The sequence below is a fragment of the Papaver somniferum genome, unplaced genomic scaffold, assembly GCF_003573695.1.
Source record: "Papaver somniferum cultivar HN1 unplaced genomic scaffold, ASM357369v1 unplaced-scaffold_118, whole genome shotgun sequence".
In the NCBI taxonomy this organism is placed as follows: Eukaryota; Viridiplantae; Streptophyta; class Magnoliopsida; order Ranunculales; family Papaveraceae; genus Papaver; species Papaver somniferum.
Window position 1 is genome coordinate 10,291,357 of NW_020620825.1, and position 8,514 is coordinate 10,299,870.

Here is an 8,514-nt window from a genome sequence, read left to right on the forward strand (position 1 = left end):
TGTGATCTCCACAAGAGAACTGTGGAAGATCTTCTACCCAATATCAAGTTTTAACTTGGTATCCGCCATCGATCCAACCCACACTTCTACATCAAAAAAAAACAACCAATCAACAATTGCAACAAACAACACTACCAATAACCTAAGAAATATACAGATACATCATCTTGTGACTCTCAAACTCACAGATACCAACCATTCTCTCTGGAAAACTCAATTTGAGCCCATTCTAAAAGGATATGGTCTCCAAGGTTTTGTTGATGGAACAGAAGAAATCCCCTCAAAAACTCTTCCTAACTCGGAAGCCGTAAACCCAAAGTTTACAGATTATGAATAAACAGACTCGCTGCTTGTAGGGTGGTTATTCTCTACACTTACACCAGAAGTTCTTTGTCATGTACGAGGATTGAAAACTGCAAAACAAGTTTGGGATAAACTTGAGAGCTACTTTGTTCCTAAAATTAAGATTCATGTGATGAATCTTAAGAAACAATTGCATTATCTAAGCAAAGGTAACAAGTCATTAAAGAAAATTCTGATTGATGCTAAGAACCTGTTTGATCAACTTGCAGCATCAGGGTATATTGCTACTGATGATGAAAAGAAACAAGCTATTTAAAATGGACTTAATTAGTCCTACGATCCCATTATCACTGCCTTGGGAACCAATGAAGATATGGAGATGGAGACATTCTATGCACATCTTCTCACATTTGATATGCGGCTTGAACATCAGCTGGAGTTACTACAAAAACCTATAGCTAGTGTTGCTGCATCAAACTCAGCTTCGAGCAGCAGAGGAGGAACAAGATACTTCAACCAACAGTATCGTGGACAATCTCAGATGCATAACAATCAGCCACAGCGTCGCAATCCGCATGCTCAGAAGAGGTATGAACAACCGTGTCAGATTTGTAAGAAGGAGAATCATCAAGCTGTCAGATGTTGGTTCCGTTACAACAAGCCCAACAACAATCGGCAGAAAGGACCTGCAGCTTACATAGCTTTGCGTGGAAGTGACTATCAACACCAATGGGTAACTGACACTGGAGATACCCATCGTCTAACTTCAGATATGAGGAATTTATCTATTCCTCATGAATATGATGGCCCTGAACAGGTGCACGTTGGTAATGTCAATGCACTGAACATTACCAATGTTGGTAATGCATCCTTCACCTATAACTCAAGAATGTTCACATTGAATCATATATTACATGTCCCTGAGATTAAACAAACTTGTATTTGTTTCGCAATTTTGTAAGGACAATGATGTTTACTTTGAGTTTCACAATTCTTGTTTCTTTGTAAAGGACAAGCACAAGGGAACGCTGCTGCTCTAAGGGCATAATAAGAATAGGCTATATATCTTTGAGGGAATTCATGCACTAGATCCAGGAAAGCCACAAGCAAACATTGCATCTTCTCTCCCTATTTGGCATCAACGCATGGGTCATCTAATGATGCGTACTGTCTCTATCATTTGTCATAGGTTTTCTTTGCCAGTTTCCAATAAGCATGTTGATTATTGTCATTCTTGTCATGTCAGCAAAAGCAAAAAATTGTCATTTTCTGTCAGCAACACTATTTATGATAAGCCATTAAGTTTAGTGGTTTCAGATATTTGGGTTTCACCACATTTATCTAGAACAGGTTTTCATTACTACATGTTAATAATGGATGTTTACTCTCATTTTACTTGGATTTTTCAACTAGTGCAATGCTCAAATGCATTAAATACATTCATTCAGTTTCGAAAACAAATTGAAAATCTCACAGATCATAAGATAAAAGTCTTTCACTCTGATAATGCCTTAGAGTATAAAAAGTTCACTGCATATCTAAATGAATCTGGAATCCAACACAGATTTTCTTGTCCTCATACATCCCCACAAAATGGTATTGCCGAAAGACGAATTCGTCATGTTACAGAGTCTGGATTAGCACTTCTTTACCAGGCATATATGCCAGTATCCTTCTGGTCTGATGCATTCACCACTGCATGTTTTTTCATAATTCCAAAATCATCTTCAAATCCAAAAACTCCATTAGAGCTTCTCTTTCATAAAGAACCTGACTATTCCTTCCTTAAGGTGTTTGGTTGTCTTGCATATCCGTGTCTTAGGCCATACAACAAAAACAAACTAGAACCCAGATCATTAGTATGTGTGATCATAGGGTACAACAATGTACATAAAGGTTATTTGTGCTTGCATAGAAAATCAGGGAGAATTTACATTTCAAGGCATGTGAGATTTGAAGAAAAGATATTCCCATTCATGCCAAGGCATCAGCACGTACCAGTGCAAGGTTCGGGTATTGTACCCTCTGATACTAGTCTTTTATTAACAACCCCATTTCGAAATCGAGACTACCACTGTAATCAGGGTACTGCTGCTGAACAAACTCCACTGCAAACACCTGCTGCGAGTCAATTAGATTCTATAGCTTCACCGACTTTTGATGCACCATCTTCAGATCAGTCTCTCCAACAACAATCTCCTTCTCGGGACTCTATTTCAGATTCTGCTACATCGAGTGTCGCTCCACAGATTCAAGAAGAATTGCAATCTTCTCAGAGTGCCGTTGTCTCTCATCCAATGGTGACAAGAGCTAAGTCATGTATCAACAAGCCTATTCAAAAGCTTTGTTTGTCTGTCACCAAATATCCTTTGCCTGACTCTGATTTCATGGAGCCAACATGCTACTCAGAAGCCTGTAAGAACCCTAAATGGAAAGCTGTAGTGGATGTCCAGACTAATGCACTAATAAAGAATGGTACATACTCGTTGGTGAAACATGAACACAGAATGAATGTTATTGGATCTAAATGGGTTTTTAGGGTGAAGCAGAATCCAGATGGCAAAATTGAGAAAAGAAAAACTCGTTTAGTTGCTAAGGGCTACAACCAGCAAGAAGGAATTGATTACAGTGAGACATTTAGTCCTGTAATCAAGCCATGTACAATCAGATTGGTGTTGTCAATTGCGGTTATGAATCATTGGCCAGTTAAGCAGTTGGATGTCGAAAACGCTTTCTTACATGGCCATCTCGAAGAAGAAGTCTACATGAAACAACCGGCAGGGTTTGTTGATCCATACTTTCCTCACCATGTCCGTAAATTGCATAAGTCATTGTATGGACTTAAGTAGGCACCGCGTGCTTGGTTCTCCAGGCTAAGTATGTACTTAATTAAAATAGGCTTCACCGGTTCAGTAGCTGATATCTCCTTATTTGTGCTCCAAACAAAAACTTCAATTACGTATGTTCTTATATACGTTGATGACATCATTGTCACAGGTTCAGACTCGGTTAAGATTAAAGACTTGATTGCAGCACTAGGGTCTGAGTTCGCAATTAAATACATGGGAGACTTGTCTTACTTCTTGGGAATTGAGGTTATCAGGAGTGACAAGGAAATGGTTCTGACACGGAGAAAGTATGTGTCTGATTTACTGAAACGTATAAACATGGATGGGGTTAAACCAGTGACCACACTATTAGCAGCAAACGTGAAAATACAACAAGGAGGCACACACAAATTTAAAGATGCAACTTTGTATCGCAGTGTGGTAGGAGCACTGCAATACTTGCACTTAACAAGACCAGATATATCGGTAGCAGTTAACAAGGTGTGCCAGTATATGCATGATCCATACATGTAGCATTGGGAGCTTGTCAAGAGAATTTTGCGATATCTTAAAAGTACACTGGACTATGGTTTACATCTGCAAGCAATAACAGTTTTCTCACTACATGCATATTTTGATGCAGATTGGGCTGGAAGCTTGGATGATCGTAGATCCACTAGTGGATTTTGCATCTATTTTGGGGGTAACTTGATTTCATGGAGTGCTCGTAAGCAAAAAAAACGGTTTCCAAATCAAGCACGGAAGCTGAATATCGTGGAATAGCTATTGCAACTTCAGAAGTGATTTGGATACAATCTTTGTTATCTGAACTTGGTGTTTTATCCATTTTTCCACTTCTGTGGTGCGATAATCTGGGCGCTACATAGCTCACAGCTAATCCAATTTTTCATGCAGGACTAAGCACATTGAGATAGATTATCACTTTGTCCGAGAACGTGTTGCAAATAAACAGTTAAATTTCAAGTTCATCAGCTTCAGAGATCAGCCGGCAAACATCTTTACAAAGGACCTCGCTGCACCACGATTTCAAATTCTGAGGAGCAAGTTGCACATTCGCCAGCTCCGGTACAACTTGAGGGGGATGTTAAGGATAACACAGTTGAGAACTCAACAGAATCTAGTTGAGTTAATCGGATGACAATGTATTACAATTTCCTACTTCTATGTTTACGTTTAGTTAGAGACATAGCTTAGACTTTGATAGAGTCTTCAGTTTGTTGAGTCAATACCGAAATACGTGTAACTGCGTTGCAGAAATCTATTGATATAAATATCATTGTAATCTCCACAAGAGAACTGTGGAAGATATTCTACCCAATATCAAGTTTTAACTGGATGTGGATGGGTATTGATCTGGTATATCAAAATAGGGTGGCTAAGTGTCTCGGAATCGGAAAAAGAAGTGAGAGATGGTCACGTACGATAAAACAGGGGCAGATATTCTCGGGTTTTGTGGATCGAATTTTCAGTCATATTCGTTGGAGATTTTCATGGGATTGTGTTGGCATGGACCTGTTAGATAAAAACAGGCCTGGTCGATCAAATTGGGCTGGATCATTGATTCGAAACCAAACAGGGAGGTGGATATATTTCGGGTTTCTGTTTATTGTCTGTTATATATTTGGAAGATTTGGGAAGAGATTTGGTCGAACTTTTTCACAGAATGTATTGATATTGTTCTGTTTCATCGAAGCAGAGTTGGTAAGGGAAATTTTCACGTAAATAAGAGAAGTTTTACCGAAGCAGGAAGGTGAAGATATTCACGGAAATTTTTGGATTTAATTATGGCAGATACGTGTTGTTTGGGATGAAGAAATATCATCTTAGGACAGTATTCTATCGACAGGAGAAGCGTAAGAGAAAAGAAAGGGAAGAAAAGCCGTAACTTGGCAGGGAATAAAATAAGAAGATTTTCACGAGATTTTTGGAGGCTGTTGGGTATAAAAGAGGTTGCTGGGACTCATAAGAGAGTTATCGAGACCTTGGGGGTAATAACAGAGAGGTACAGAGGAGTTGCAGAGACGTGTTCATCAGCAAAGAAAACACAGTCGAGAGGAAGAAGAAGATTAGAAAAACCGTCACCTGTTCTTTCGAATTTGTAACTGTTTTCCAACAATTATTAAAGTTAGGGTTTCTCTGTAACAGAAGGCTCTGTAACAGTGGGTTCTGTAACGTTTATATCTGTTACAAAGCCACTGCTTTATTAGTTTTCTCTTGTTTTTCACCCTTTTGAGCTATCAACACCTATTTTGAGCACGTGAATAATATGAGGAGATAAACCCTTAGCTGAGGCGATGGAGGAAGCCATTGTTCCATGAAAAGTGGTATATTTCTATTTTAATTAGTTCTTGCAATTTCTTTGATGATTATTTGCATGGAACTAATATTGGAAAATTGATTTTTATTGAATGATTGTGATTCGTTTTGATGGAGCATGCTTAGTTCAAGACTTTTGATGTTTCATGATTGATGTATACAATTGCTACTTCGAAAATCTACTAGAGGCAACAAATTAAAATCACTTTAAACGCAAAGAATTGCATGAATATCTATTAGATTGAATCACTTAATTGGTCAATGGTGGAATCCTGAGTCTCAGTGCTTTTTATAATCTTGATAATAACTTCATTGTGATTTTCTATTTTAATTTGAGTCGAAACCAAATCTTCACAAGTTCGACTTGAACGAATCTTTCTTACCACTTTACAACAACATAAAAAAATCACATCAATTTTTGGCGCCGCCGACGCGGACTTGTATTTAGGTTTTGCATTTTTTAAGGATTTGTGTATATTTATTTTACTTTTAATATTTTTTTAGATTATTTTTTTTTTCTATTCTACGTCTTTGGTATTTTTGTTTTTATTGTGCAGGATTAGCTTGAAGAAAAACGTGGAAAGTTGAACTTGCCTTACAAAAGGGTGAAACTGAAGATTTTATTTTTAGTAGTTTCTTTATTTCTTTGTCATTTTTGTTTATTTGTTTGTTTTTAGTGTTTTATTAATTGTAAAAAAAAAACACATGCACACACCATTTTGCATCCCCCGTGCCTTGGGCCTTATGGGAGTTACCAGCTGAAAGTCAACAGACCTCAGCCTCGTACCTTTGGGTATATTTTTTGTGGTAACCCAAGCTTACTTAAATTAGTGAGCCCAACATATGCATGTGCACAAATGTTTTGCTGAATTCTTGTGTATGCCTGAACGTAAGAGAGACGCTCTAGGACGGTTTATTCGTGAAAAACCTAGAAGTGATATTTTAGGAAACCAAATTCTTGATTACCTTAATATAGAGAGTCCTATTTTAGGAATTTCTTCTCACGGTGAAGAAAGGATCCCTATTGCTCTGATAGAGCCAGAAATGGAAACTTTGAAAGCTTTGTTGAATCCGACTAGGACTACTCCCCCCTCGTGTATCAGGTTAGCTGAAATAAAAGCAAATTATGAACTTAAACCTGGGACCTTATAGATGCTCCCAATCTTTTTAGGGAAAGAAAATGAAAACCCCTATTTCCATGTCAGGGATTTTGAGGAAATTTGTAGTACCCTAAAAATTAGAAACCTTGATGATAATGCTTTGGAACTTAGGTTATTCAATTTTTCCCTGAAAGATAAAGCAAAATCATGGCTATATAGTTTGGCTTCCGGGTCAATTGAAACATATGAACAACTTACATCTGCCTTTTTGAACAAGTTTTTCCCTAGACATAAAACATCGTCTATTAAGACGCAAATTTGCACATTTTCTCAACAGGAGGGAGAATATTTGTATAGGTATTTGGAAAGGTTCAATGATCTATTAGCCCAATGTCCCCATCATGGTTTAGAAAAGATTAGGTAAGTTCAGATCCTTTATGAGGGTTTAGATTATTCAACTACAACCACAGTAGAATCCATGTGTACAGGTGGGTTTAAAAACCAAATAGTTGATGATGCCATGAAATCGCTGAAAAGACCCAACAATGGGAAAATAGTAAGGAACCCCATAAAAAAAATTCCTCTAGGCAGAAGAAACGTTAATAGGGTGGTAGAAAGAGGCTATGAATCAGATGCCAAAATTGCAGCAATAGCTAAAAGTTTAGAAGCTTTAGAATTGGATCACACTAGTAGTCGAGTGGAGACTTTTTGAGAAGGCCATACTATGGAAGAGAAAGCCAATGATATTTACAATAACACTAGATTCGATAACTCTCAGAAGTTCGACCCATATTCAGAAACTTATAACCCTGGTTGGAGAAACCATCCGAACCTTTCATGGTCTAAGAGCCAGAGTCAAGGTCAGTTTAGTAATTCTAATGCTCCCCCAGGTTTTGGCTATAATAAGAATCCTTTAGGAACAACTCAATTTCAGAACCAGTCAGACAAAAAAATCTTAAGTCTAGAGGAATCTCTCACCCTGTTAACTCAGAAAACTACAAAATTTCAGTTATCAATAGAATAAAGTTTACAAGCTAGTAAAAGGATATGACAAGAAAATAGTCAAGCTATTTCCGAGTTAAAAACCCAGGTTGGACTGATAAATGAGTCGTTGAGATAAAAAGGTAGGTTCCCTAGTCAAACACAACCCAACCCTAGAGTATTTCATGAAGTAGGTGAAAAACCATCGGGACAGTTGAATTCAATTAGAACCGTTAGGAGTGGTAGAGTAGTATACAATCAGGTAGCTATGCCCTATAGTGAGCATATACTGTAATACACCCCTCAGGACCATCCATAGATGAGGGGACTGATAAAATCCCCGATGATTCCAATTCGGTTCCTGAGAGGACCTATTTTATGCCCAAAGCCCCATTTTCACAGCTATTAGTACCATAAAGAGTGAATCCAACTTTAATGACATAATGAAGGTTTTTAAGAAAGTTACCATAAATCTTCCGTTACTAGAAGCAATTAGGCAACTGCCTGGTTATGCCAAGTTCCTTAAGGATATGTATGCGCGTAAGAGTCATGTAAGTTCGATCATTCAGAACACCACAACTCCTAAGTATAAAGACCCGGCTGCCCCTATCATTGCTTGCACGATAGGAAAACACAGGGTAGAGAAATCTTTACTTGACTTAGGAGCTAGTGTGAACTTACTTCCGTACCATGTGTACTTACAACTGTTACTTGGTGAATTGAGGCCTACAAAGATAACACTGTAGTTAGCTGATAGGTCTGTTAAAATTCCTCGTCGTATGATAGAGGATGTTCTTATTGAGGTCGACAAGTTTATTTATTTTGTGGATTTCATAGTCCTAGATACACAACCTGTCCCTGACCCAGAGAATCAAATACCGGTGATTTTATGTCGCCCATTTTTAGCCACGTCTAACGATGTCATCAACTGTAGGACCGGACTTATGAACATATCCTTTGGTAAT

General features: G+C 37.9%; 1 pseudogene; it reads right to left on the reverse strand.

The window, feature by feature from the left end:
- Positions 1–6,876: 6,876 nt before the first annotated feature.
- Positions 6,877–6,976, reverse strand: LOC113330756 (annotated as a pseudogene).
- Positions 6,977–8,514: the final 1,538 nt, after the last annotated feature.